The sequence below is a fragment of the Emydura macquarii genome, unplaced genomic scaffold (genome assembly GCF_026122565.2).
Source record: "Emydura macquarii macquarii isolate MOO-44397 ecotype Brisbane River unplaced genomic scaffold, CSIRO-AGI_Emac_v2 contig_2680, whole genome shotgun sequence".
Taxonomy (NCBI): Eukaryota; Metazoa; Chordata; order Testudines; family Chelidae; genus Emydura; species Emydura macquarii.
The window spans coordinates 854,818-868,442 of NW_027132817.1; positions in this window are offsets into that span (position 1 = coordinate 854,818).

Below are 13,625 nucleotides of genomic sequence, written 5' to 3' on the forward strand. Positions count from 1 at the left end.
CCATCATATCTACTACTCTCCCCAGCTTAGTGTCATCCGCAAACTTACTGAGGATGCAATCCACCCCATCATTAATGTGGATGTTGAACAAAACCAGTCCGAGGACCGACCCCTGGGGCACTCCGCTTGATATCGGTTGTGAACTAGACATCGAACCTTCCTGATCACATTCCTCTACTCCAAGTGCTTCAGAATCGATATCTTGCAGACATGCTCCATGATTTTCTGGGGGCTGAGGTGAGGCTGACTGGTCCTCCTTTTTCCCTATTTTTAAAGATGGGCACTATATTTACCTTTTTCCAATCATCCGTGATCTCCTCTGTTTACCACGAGTTTTCAAAGTCAATGGTCAATGGCTCTGCAATCACATCAGCCAACTTCCTCAGCACCCTCGGATGCATTGCATATGGCCCCTTGGACTTGTGCAAGTCCAGCTTTTCTAAATAGTCTTGAATCTGTGCTTTCACCACTGAGGGTTACTCACCTCCTTCCCATACTGTGCTGCCCAGTGCAGTAGTCTGGGAGTTGACCTTGTCTGTGAAGACAGAGGCAAAAAAAGTATTGAGTACTTTAGATTTTTCCATATAATCTGTCACAAGGTTGCCTCCTCCATTCAGTAACACTCCTCACTTCAGTAACATCCTCCACACTTTCCCTAACCTTCTTCTTGTTGCTAACATACCTGTAGAAACCGTTCTTGTTACCCTTCACGTCCCTTGCTAGCTGCAACTCCAATTGTGCTTTGGCCTTCCTGATTTTACCCCTGCATGCTTGAGCAATATTTTTATATTCCTTCCTAGTCATCAGTCCAAGCTTCCACTACTTGTAAGCTTCCTTCTTGTGTTTAAGCTCACCAAAGATTTCTCTGTTAAGCCACGCTGGTCACCTGCCATATTTGCTATTCTTTCTGCACATCAGGATGGTTTGTTTTGACACCCTCAATAAGGTTTCTTTAAAATACAGCCAGGCCTCCTGGACTCCTTTCCCCACTCATATTAGCCTCCCAGGCAATCTTGCCCATCAGTTCCCTGGGTAAGTCAAAGTCTGCTTTTCTGAAGTACAGGATCCATATTCTGCTGTTCTCCTCTCTTCCTTTTGTCAGGATCCTGGACTCGACCATCTCAGGGTCACTGCTCCCCAGGTTGCCATCCACTTCTACTTTCCTTACCAATTCTTCCCTCTTTGTGAGCATCAGGTCAAGATGAGCACAGCCCCTAGTTGGTTTCTCCAGCACTTGCACCAAGAAGTTGTCCCTAACACTTTCCAAAAACTTCATGGATGTCTGCGCACTGCTGTATTGCTCTCCCAGCAGATGTCAGGGTGATTGAAATCCCCCATGAAAACCAGGGCCTGTGATCTGGAAACTTCCATTAGCTATCTGAAAAAAGCTTCATCTACCTCATGCTCCTGATCTGGAGGTCTATAGCAGATGCCCACCATGACATCACCCTTGTTGCTCTCACCACTAAACTTAACCCAGAGACTCTCAACAGGCTTTTCTCCAGTTTCATACTGGAGCTCTGAGCAATCATAGTGCTCTCTTACATACAGTGCAACTTTTCCATCTTTTCTCCCCTTCCTGAACAGGCTATACCTATCCATGACAGTGCTCCTGTCATGTGAGTTACCCCACAGTACAAATAGGACTCTGAGCAATTTATTCTGAGATGAGAAAATCTGAGATCATAAATGGTTCTAATTCCATTAACTATTTTTTGTAAAGGTATTGGCTGAGATATAAGTGAAATGTAGAATGGGGAGATGGGTCCTTCAACTGAACCTCTGGAGAAATATGTTCATATGTATTTAAAAACTTCCATACACTTCAGTTCAGTTCAGCTGGTAGCCTTCTCTAAGGAGGGACCCTGTGAAGGAAAAGATTACATTATTGCAGTGATAGGCTAGAGAGACAGTTATGTTTGGAAGTTTCTTTAGTTCCCAATGGCAATTTGTTTGTAGTCAGCAGAACGCTGCCCTCACTTTCATCAGCACCAGAGTTTACCAAAAAAAAATTAAAACATGTCTGTCTGCTGTTTTGTGTTTGAGAAAATCAAGTAACAAAAGCTCTTCCTTCAGGCTCTGAAATATAAACATCTAAGTAAGACATCTCACTAATGTCATGTCTTCTAACAGGTGGAGTGCACTAAAAGATGCAAGTGAACAAAAGCGAACATTTTGGATAAGTGAATCCTTATCATTGTGCTATGTAAAGAATAGAAGATAGGATATTCAAATCACTCAAAAGGCTCCTCCACTGAATCTTTCCTTCTCTAACTCCCTCTTTCCCTCCACATCTTGTTCTTGCCTCCTCTTCAAGGCCCTGCATAATTGTTCCCCTCTCTACTTATCTGGCAATTGTTTATCACCATGCTCCTTCCGCTTGGCTGTTAATCCCTGCTTCAAATCCTATTTCTCCTCTATTTCACCTACATCTGTGCTTTTATCCACATCACCCCATAACTTCCCTATCATGCTCCTCCAAGCCATTCTCCTCTCTTCATTCAAATTCCTCCATTAGACTCACCTCTTCCCCAGGGCTTACAAAAAAAAGTCAGTAGTATTTACTGTCATTTGTCAAAAACAAAAAGATGAGCCATGTTTGTTTCTGCCAAGTGGATTGTGTTTTGTTTCTTCAAATGTGGAAGAAAATTGTGGAGGCAGTGGCTTCTGTTGTTTTGAATAGGTCAATTCTTATCACTTTGATAAAATAAGTGGCCTACACAATTATCCCTGTGGCCCGCAGGAAGTGATTTGCAGCTGATATAGCTCATGGAAGTGCTCCCAGAATTAAATCCTAGTCCTCATGAAATCCATGGCAAAACTCCTATGGGCTGCAATAAAATTAAGATTTGACCCACCATGCCAATAGGTATCTGAATTATGCATCGTTTATTTGCGGTCATTCTTTCATTATCCTGGATCTCTCTCTGAACTCATTGATTTCATTCAGAATTTTGACCTTTATTGTTTAAGTGAATTATCTAATGATTCCTGCTTAAAGTTATGAAATCATCTGGTGGAAGTAGCACTAGATTTTATCGCCAATGGTTTGGATCCTGAGGGTTTGATCAAATTAGAGCGGGTCAAGTTAACAGGGATCAGAGTAAGTGGGTGAGAGTGTATGATGCACATTGTAGATTTCCAGCAGCAGTGCTATGTGCGTCTTTGAAAAACAACACCATGTGTTTACTCTACTCATTTACACTTTGTACCTTTAAAATTAAATCATACAACTGGGATTTATTTTATTTTATTTTTTCTCTAGATTGCTGCAAATTCTTGGGGAGAAAATGGTTATGTCCGGATTTTACGTGGACTAAATGAGTGTGATATTGAGAAGATGACGATAGCTTCTATGGGACAACTGTAGCCACTATGGAATTGACTATATATTTAAAGACAAAATTCATAAGTTTCCTACATTAATGGAATGTACAGGATGTAGCTTTGTGCGTCAGCCTGTGCCTCCCATTACCTTATCTCTGCTGCTTATTGCTACTTCTAGATAAATAAAAACACTAGCAATAAGATGCTTAAGCATTTTAAGGTTCCCTGTAATTTGCCTTTCTTGTTGTTGCATGGTTACTGACTCTCTGGTGCCTTTAAATACATCAGCACGTGCATTAAAGATACATTTAAAGCCTCAAATGATGCAAGCATCCTTTTTTTCCAAATGGTAGCTTATTCTGTGACTACTGAAGAACACAGAAGCTTTCAACAAAGCAAAAATCTCCCTCCCTCATATCAGTTGACCAAGATGTTAATATACTGACAGAAAGCGACTGACGCATCTACAGCTAAAGTAATGGAATTGTATTGGTGGTAGAGTTCTCTAAGCCAGCGGTTCTCAACCGGTGGTACGCGTACCACCGGTGGTACTTACCGGAAGGCTGGGTGGTACGCGCGCCGCTGAATCTGCCGCCCGTGTGAAACCCTGCCGCGGAAATGGGAAAACGGCGGAAGGGTTTCGGCGGCGGATATTGTTTCCGCCACAAAACCCCGCCGCTGCGAAACCCCGCCGCAAATCCCTCCCGCCGCCGCCGCGAAACCCCGCCGCAAGTCCCCTCCCTTTTTTTCCCCGAGTGGTACTCGGGTCGGGTACAGTCGGGTCAAGGGGTACTTGACCCGACTGTACCTGGCCCGAGTGGTACTCGGGGAAAAAAAGGTTGAGAACCGCTGCTCTAAGCGATATGGAGTGTCAAATCCCTTTGGCAATATCTTGTATTCTAATACATTTTGATATGGGAGAAGAGATCTGGTCACACTGGATAAAGACTCTCCACAAGAAATATAACATGAGTTCTTCTCTTTTTTACTGCATAGGTATCCAAAGGCCTGGTCTATACACCATTTTTTTACTGATATAACTCATTGAGTTAAGTGTATGATATTTTTTTACCAAAATAATTACACTTGTACAACACCTAGTGTGGATACAGTTTTACCAGTATTAAAGTTCTTTAATTCTCTTCCCTCATGAGAACGTGTTATACTGGCATAAGCACCTTCATAATATAAACTGCGGCCCCATGGCAGGGAGTGAGTATGTATCGAACTGCTTTAATGGTATTGGTATAAATAAAGCACTACAACTTGTGTATGTAGAAAAGGGCTAATAAGAAAGGAAGGGGGAAGGTGACAAATCCCAGAAAAATCTGGTTTAAAAATCAAAGTCAGGTTATGTTACTTACAAGGCAGTGACTTGTAAAGATATATTTGAAAAAAGTGCGATCCCATGAAAATCAAAGAGAACTAATATCCTATCTCCATGTCAGCAATAGCTATGTGGGGCCGATCTCTGAACCACTCCCCCAATCCCAACCAACAGTTGTCTTGGGGGTGGAATGGCCACAAGAAAGGAGAAGTATATGTGCCACTCCCCGCTCTGTTTCCTCTGCCGTGGTTCCTCCAGCTCACTAACTTCCAGGCCAGCTCTGTGGATAGCAGTGTGACAAACAGGGACTGAATCTGGTGATGTTTTGCAGGCGCAAGCAGCCAAAAACTGCCTCACAACCCATCCTGAGATGCTAAAGCTGGGTCTGCTTGTTAATATTTTCAGTCCTTTCTGAATGCACCTACTACTATCGCTGTGGTTAGGGCAGCTGGTGAAAGAGGAACTCCAGCCTGAAACCACCAAGGGACTAGATGTTGCAATGCTTAACTTTTAGGGGCTTTGAAAATCACCATCATCCACAAAACCTGGGTTAGGCACCTAGGCTCCTACTCAGTACATGGGGAAGTGCCTCTGAATGGGAGTTACAAAAGCCAGCCCCTCTCCAGTGAGTGCCCTAACTACTGTACTGCAGAGTCATTCTCACTCTTTGCTCTGAGCATGCTCACCTGATTAGGGCTCACAGGCAAGATAGATGGGCAAACTTCTGTCGCCACCTGGCTTGAGGATTGTGTTGGGACTTAGGGGTGAGTCAGGCATCTGGGCACCTGGCTGAGTCAGCACAGTGCATGACCAGAGGCAGAAAAGTAAGAACCTAAGGAACTTTTATAGTAGAAATTTAGGGGTTTATCCAGTAAGACAGAAGCTGAGTGAGGGTTTTGTGGATTGCGGTAGTGCCTAACTCTAGGATTTAGGAACCTATGTTCCTTTGTAGATCTGGGCCTCCCTTCTAGTGGTCCAACTAGTGTCTCTTGGTGCATTTGGAAATGTAGAAGAGAGTGGGCTGCTCTTGTGTGCTCTCTTGTGGACAGACTGCCTCTGCTCTGCCCTTTAGTCTCCCTTTTCCCAGGCCCTTTTGCAGAGACTCCTCCCACTTGCTTGACCAATCATCACTCTTTTAGGGGTCTGGGGTTTGTTCAGACATTAACTCGAAAGTAAAACTCAGAGTCCCAGAAATCTGTCCCAAGACATGGCTCCTACCTCAACCGGGGTGAGCAAGAGAGTGCCTACGTCTAGAACTTCTTTTTTTTATGAGTTCTTGGGGGTGACCCACCTGGAGATTCAGCTTGCAGCTGTCCTGCTGAGAGCTGACTTTGAAGATTCAGCTACCTCAAATACCTGCTTCACCTCTTTTATAAGGAACCTTCTGTTTATAGTTCCCTTCCTATGTCAGGCATCTGTTTAGCTCATTTAGCAAGCTTGCTCCAGGCTTTAAATGTCCTCCAGGCACCTCCCTCACTCCCTTTACTCTTTCACAGGCAGACACACAAATTTGCCCTGCAACCCTCTCTCCCACCATTGTCTATAGCGGAAGTTCTTTTGTCTCCACCCGAGGGGTCTTCTGCGAGATGTCCCTGAGCTGCTGGTATTCTACCAGCACCTCCTCGGGACCCGGAGGCTGGTCTCGGCAACCAGATCAGTGGCGACTGCGGAGGGGGTGGATCTCCTTGCAGAGCCCCAGCTACACAATCCCCATCTCAGTGTGCAGGTGGCGGAGTCCCTCCTGGTGCGCCAGGCTGGTCCTGGCAGGCATCACCAAGATCGGTGACCTCTTGGACTACAACAGGGGGGACTGGGTGGATCTCCAAGCACTGGATCGGTGTGTACTCTAGGAGGTGAAGGCAGCCTTACTGACCGCTGCTTGGGACTACCTCAAGCGGGTCCTGTGAGAGGGCGCTCCCCGCCCGCCCCTGACCCTGGGCCCTCAGGACCTTTTCATTGGACCCCTGCCCCACCAGTGCCCCCAGCCACTCTCTCCACACACCCTGAGCCAGCTGCAGAATGTGCAGCCGGTGCACTTCCAAACCGCGCCACAAGCACACCTATACTCGCTCATGCTCCATTCTCCATTTCCTCGCCCTCGTGTCCTGCCCTGACACCAAGTGGCAGGACCTTTTACCACCTGTTGAGGGTGAGGAACTCTGGTGGGCCAGTTTGTATTACACCTTGGTTCCACAGCTCACCAGGGATATTAGCTGGTGGCTCCTTCATGGAGCTGTGTTCATGGGCATATACCTGGCGTGGTTCACCCCTTGTCCCAATACCTGTCCCTTTTGTAATGTGAGGGAGACCCTGGCCCACATATATCTGGAGTGCACCAGGTTGCAGCCCCTATTTCGGATCCTCCTCCTGAGGTTCTTCTCCCCACACTTTCTGATCTATGCAGTCTGTCCGTGGCTCCACAAAGTTACAGGACCACCTCATTGACCTCCTCCTTGCCTTGGCCAACCTGGCCACCTACAACACCAGGAAAAGGCTGTTGGCCGAGGAGATGCTCTGCGACTGTGGGGACTATTTCTGTTCCTCTGTCCGATCAGTATCCAGGCAGAGCTCCTCTGGGCCATGTCCGCTGACTCCTTAGCTACGTTTGAGGAGCAGTGGGTGCCGTCTAAGGTTCTCTGCTCGGTGTCCTCTTCAGGTTCCCTCTATTTAGCCCTCTGACCTTCACACCTTTTCCTGTTTTCTCATTTGCTTGCGCCTGCCCACATCCTGGTACTCAAACAATACACCAGCTAGGCGAGGCTTCTATCAATCAGGGAAGATTTGCCCACCTCATTAACAAGAGTTGATCAATTCTCCAGTTGATCATCCATCCCCTCCCACCCTGCTAACCAGTCAGCCCAACCTACAGATAGAGACTCCAGGAAAACTTGCCTGTGACCATTACTGCTGCCATGAAGGATAGTTGTAGGTAGGAGAAGCACTACCAAGTGGAGTGTCCCTGGGGTGCTGGGAAACATGGTGAGTCCTGGGCATCAGGGCTGGATAATACGGGTGGACGGATTGACCGATTTCAGAGAGGGGAGGGTAGAATGGTTGGATGTTTTGGGGAGAGAAAGAAGATGAAATTAATAATTTTGGGGAAAGAGTATAAAATGGGGAAGAAACACAGATTTAAGGAGGATTTTTTTGGGTAAAGGATATTTTATCCAAGGAATATTACACAGATCAGTGGCTAAGGCAGAACATTTTTGAGGGAGTCCCTTATTTAAATGTGACTAGCACATCATTAGAGCAGTCTAGAATGAGCTCTGCTTTTTGGCCATTAGTGCCATGTAATAAGCCTAATTTAAACATATAAATTTAAATCTGTACTGAAAGTAGCTTTTTATAGTATTAATGAGATACTAAAGCCTATAGCAGTGAACTGATTTGAAATGGATAAGGCCTCTGCAAGAGGAAATAACTTTTTTCTTAGATTTGATGAGGCATTCAGTACTTGTGAGGATAATGAGCTAATAACAACTGCCTTGAGCCACATCTATGGCCAGATCCTGACCTCCTTTACCCACACAATTAGTCCTACTGATTTCAGTGGGACAAAGGTGAGAAGGATTTGGCCTTTAGTTGGGTGATGCTGTACAAAGATATCAACGCAGCTCTGGCATTTCAACTCACTTTTCACTTGTCATGCCCCTGTTGTTCAAGTGTGGAATGTTTCTTGGGCAACTATAGTGAAGTGTGTTGTGGTTTCCTTGTGTGAATGTGAATGAAGTGGTGAGTGTAATATCATGATGGTAAAAAACCATCACTTTCTTCTAACACTGAACAAGGAACTTTATTAGAATAAGGAAAATATTTATATCCCTAAAGTACTTCGTACCTCTGCTTCACCATAAAGCTTCTGTCTAGAACCTTCTCCAGCCCCCTCTCCTACCTGGCTTTTAGTATAGGTTTAAAGAAACAGTACAAATATCCTTATACTGAGACTCACAAATTTATGGGAGGTTTGTATATATTGGTTCAAACTGGGTTTTCCAGAAGCTAATAGAAAAATAAAAGGCTTTTAGTATTAAAAGGCTGAGTTTAAACTGACAGAGGGCTTTCCTTCTGACCTAGCAAATGGACATGAAACTTTTGTCCAAGGGAGCACCAATCTTTCAGAAGGTTTGGAAAAGACTTTTTTTACTAAGGCCCCACAAGACTGAGGGGTGTTTCCTGGTATGTTTAATGTGTGTTTACCTCTATTTATGGTCTTTATGTTTCCTCTGTAATGCTTTTACCTTAAGAATAAATGCACGGCTGAGAGAGCTGGTGGCAACTTGTAACTACTGACAATACATTATTAACAGGCCTTAGCGAGAAAACAATACACGGGTGCTGGCCATTAGACAGAGTATGTCTACACTGCAATTAAAAGCCCGCAGCTGGCCTGTGCTAGCTGACTTGGCCTAAGGGGCTGTTTAACTGTGGTGCAGACATATGGGCTTAGGCTAGAGCCTGAGCTCTTGGATCCTGCAAGGTGGGAGGGTCCCAGAGCTTGCGCTGCAGTCCAAGCCTGGATGCTTATATCGCAGTTAAACATTGCTTTACTATTGTGGCTTTGCCATTATGGCTGCTACTCTACCATCCTTTTTTGTTTTAATTTTTAAAATGTCCCAACAAGACCGGGCCAGAGAAAAGAACCCAAATAACATTACCACTTTCACCAGCTTTAACTAAATTTTCAAATACCACTTGGAATGTGAAATGTTGGTCCCCCCCGCCCCAGGGTATGTCCTCTCCCCCCCACTCCCGACCTTATTTTTTTTTAAAACTGTTTGGAAAAAAATGTTATATAGCAGATTATTGTGACAATTCATGAATCTTTATCCACTCTTCACCAGATAGCCTAACAATTGAAGTAGGCCTCAAATTACTACAATATCTCCCTTTTTTTATGAACCAATTCCACCTAGGACTGGATGTTGGTTCATACAATTACAAAACTAAACAAAAATTTAACAATTTATATATTAACAATACTTTTTACACTAATTATGCAAATTAGCATTGCCTTTAGTATTGTTATTTTATTAGATATGAAAAGTATATTGGTTTAAATACTTACATTTTTGCAAAATAAAGTGATTCTAAAATAACGTTGTTATTGCTGCTTTTTACTATGTGGAGTTGCAAATGGCTTATAAATGCAAAAGTGGTTCCAAAAGTACATCATCTTCTCACTTCTTTGTAAAAGAAAGAAATACACTTGGGTAAAAATGCCATCAAAGCTAAAGTTTTCTCTCCAAGCAGCATCCCCACATGGCGAAGGGGGATGAGGGGAAGGGTGCACTTTACTGGGGCCCAGCCCAGGCTGCTACCCCCATTACCATTAGGAAAAAAATTTTCATGGCTCATAAGATTGTATGTATGGGATGAGGGATTGTGGTATGTGTGTGTGTGTGGGAGGGGGCCCAAGTTACAAGTTTGTACTGGGCCTGAAAAAATTATGCTTGGGTCCAGTCTCCAAGTAAGCAAGTTTAACCCCCAGTATATATAATTTTCATGATTTGTGCAAACTTCAACTGTATATGCAACAATAAAAAGGGAAAGTTTCTTCCATCTTTACCCATTCTGAAAGGACAGCCAAAAAAGTAATAAAAGCCACTTTGTTTTTAAACATCTTACAAATATTTAACAGCTGCAGTTTTAAGTTGTATTTTAGCTTCAAATAAATAAGTTCTTTGTTAACATCTGAAACGTTTACCTGTAATTTTTATAACATCAAACCAAATGAGATTTGTAAATACCAATTTTGGAATAAGGAATTTGCAAATCTTAAAATATAATGAAGTTTTCTTCCCCCTTTTCTCTATATGCTTAAAATGAAATAAGGATTTTTGTCTGTAACTGTAATTTTACAATGTGAAATTTTGGCCTGCCACTCCACTACCATGTGTCCTTTTCTTTCCCCACATTATTTCCTCCCTTTCCTATCCTTTTTCTTTTTTTCTTCTGCTCAATGAGAGTCTGGCTTGGCTGGCCAAGACAGTGTATTTTACAACACTGTTGTAAGTCTGTAACCAAAATGAGGCAACTAAATGGCATGCCCTAAACTACCCAATTCTGGTACAAGTTTGTCAGGTCTCTGCTTCCTGGTTTCAGCAGATTGAACTTGTAATGATACCAAAACTGGGTGAGTTGTGCCTGGTTTCAGGTTTCATTACAAAACAAAAATTCAGGCCAGGTTCACAAGCCTTTCAGCAAGGGTGGGCCAAGTTTCAAGCAAGCCTGAACAGAGTGATAGTTTTTACTGGAAACCACTTGAAAGGTCATCTTAAATAGTTGAAACGCAAAACCCATCCAAGCTTTACCCAAATTCCTCTTCTATTTTCTGGTTTTGTACTAACATGAAACTAAAAGGAACTTAAAGGATGTGACCCAAATGCATTAAATTGGAAGGATTTTTTTTTTTAGAAAAAAGAAAAAGGTTTGCTTGAAGTCTGGTGAATCGATACTGCCAAGTTTCAGACACATTTACTGGAAGCATAAATAGTGAAATACCCTGAGGGTGGCTTGTGGCATTTTCAAATCAGTCAGAATTACATGGTGGTTCATCCAGTACACAAGCTTTGATAGAAAAACAGAGTCACCACCAATCCCTCATGGTTCTAAACCAAAAGAATTAGTTATTCCACACTGAATCAGACCTCTCCACTTTTAGAAATGTAGACTAACAACTGGCATTTCACTAATTGGCTTTACCAGGATTTTCATTCATTGTGCAAGTGGTCCTCCACCTGTTTGTAAAGCATTGACTTTTATTATGTTTGTGGCTGTCTATTTCCTTTGGCATTATTAACGTACTCTTATATTTTGAACAATAAAGGATATTAAAATAAGATTTTAAGTACACCAGCTGTGTACGCTTGGAAGATCCCTCTGGCATATTTTTCCATGATGTTTTGAGGGAGAGGCTGATTTGAAATCAGTCCAACAGGGCAGGGAAACAAGAATATGTATGATTTGTAGGTACTGAATTTTTCATCCACGGAGCCATTATAGTAGACTGGAAAGAAGAGTGAATATTGACACTTTCACAGTTTGAATTTACAATATTGATTTTGATCCTGATATGTTCCTCAAATGAAAGAGTTAGACTTGGGCGAGTTATAAGATGGGCCCCAGAATTACTGTGATGGGCTCAGGCTGCAAAATTCAGATTCAGATTTCAACAACCCTCCATCTCACCCCAGTGACTGGGGTTGTTCAGATCTGGGGGTTTTGACTGATTGAGAAGGGGGCCAGGTGTCTGATTCATATCCAGATTCAAGGTCTGAGTCTGAATTCCTGCCCCCATCCCAAATTTTAGGGATATCTGGACCTGGGATTTTGGCTCTGGCCCACTAATTATTACTAATTAAATATGTACATATTCTTAAATATTAAAGCTATAAGTAGTCCAAACTGTAGTGTTTCTGCCTGTTGTCAATCTCATTTGTATGAATACAGTCGCTTTGTGAAAGGGGAATTTCAAATACTTTACCCTGTTTTCCTAAGCACCAGTTAGAGTTTTTTGTTTTCCCCAGTTTGCGTCTCTGAAAGAACATATAAGGTTGCTCTTTACTGTTTGACTAGAGCAGAGGGGGGGAATAATAATTAGCATTTACATCTTCAAGGCATGGAATTGTAATAGGATGCGTCGGCCGCATCAGTGACTGGAAAGTGTTATCCAGCAGTCTGAGGCTTAATTAGTCACATCTGGGTTGATGCCTATTTATGCAGTAACTGTACAAGTGACAACCTAGGAGAATTCTATGACAACGTAATAAAAGGAATTGCAGCAGCAGTTGATCTGGCCAACAACAAAAAAATGAAATTGCTCCCAATTTAAAAATCCAGTTCTCTGATGGAATGATGATTTTGCAGATTAACAATCAAGGAAAGCGATAAGGCATACAAGAAAGCAAAACATACAATGGATAATAAAGATTTAATGAATTATATGTGAAGCGGTGGGGAAAAAGGATTATGAAAAACTCCAACATTCTTTTTTTGTCTAACTTCTGTGGGAAATTGAACAGACTCAAAGCTTCCAGAAATATATAAGCAGATTGAAAGAATGAATTAAATTCAAGGTAAAAGTAAAATGTATACCTGGGCCTACTGTAAACAATGAAATTGAGGTCTCCAATTTAGGACAGGCCAATATTTTAGAAAAAGAATTCCAAAAGATCAGTAGTGATATGAATCAAACAATGAGTTTGGTGAAAAAAGGAGATGTATTGAGGATAACTGTGAACTATTAAATGGCTGCAGAGGATCTATATGACCCCTATACCAAGGGTTGTCGTAGAATCATAGAGGATTAGAGTTGGAAGGGACCTCAGGAGGTCAAGAAAGATACCCTTAGGTGCTTTCGAAAACCCCACACTGGCATATTAGCAAAACTGAGATATGTGTATAAGACTCCATTCCTCACAAACAAAATCTTAGTTGAAAAAGGTTAAGGCTAAAAACATCTCTTAATGGAGACCAGCTAACACCTTCAATCAATATTTCATTTCCCTTACAAGAATCTACACTTTCTAAAAAACAAAATGTTAGACTACAGGAAATGAACAGATAAGGTACTCAGCCTATTCTCACTAGTATATGATTCTTCACTCACTATCACTCTCACTTGATTTACAGCTACCCAAACTTTACTTTGCCACCTTGGTTATAAATATCCTTTTGCATTAACACTTACTGATTTTTATATTGGTTATGTAGAACCTGATCCAAAGTCCACTGAAGGATTTATGTTTTGTAGTGCATGTTAGTTCTGTAGGTCCCAATTCAGCAAAGAACTAAGCACATGCTGAGGTCAAAGCTTCCAATCAACTTTTTTTTTTAAACAAATGTTTTTGTGTGTGAATTTCCCTGCATTTTGTATTGGTACCAAAAGCTCGAAGGAGGTGAAGCCTGCTCTGATACCTTATGAGATGACTCAAATCAGGGATTGTCTCCTGCAGTGATTTACAAGGAA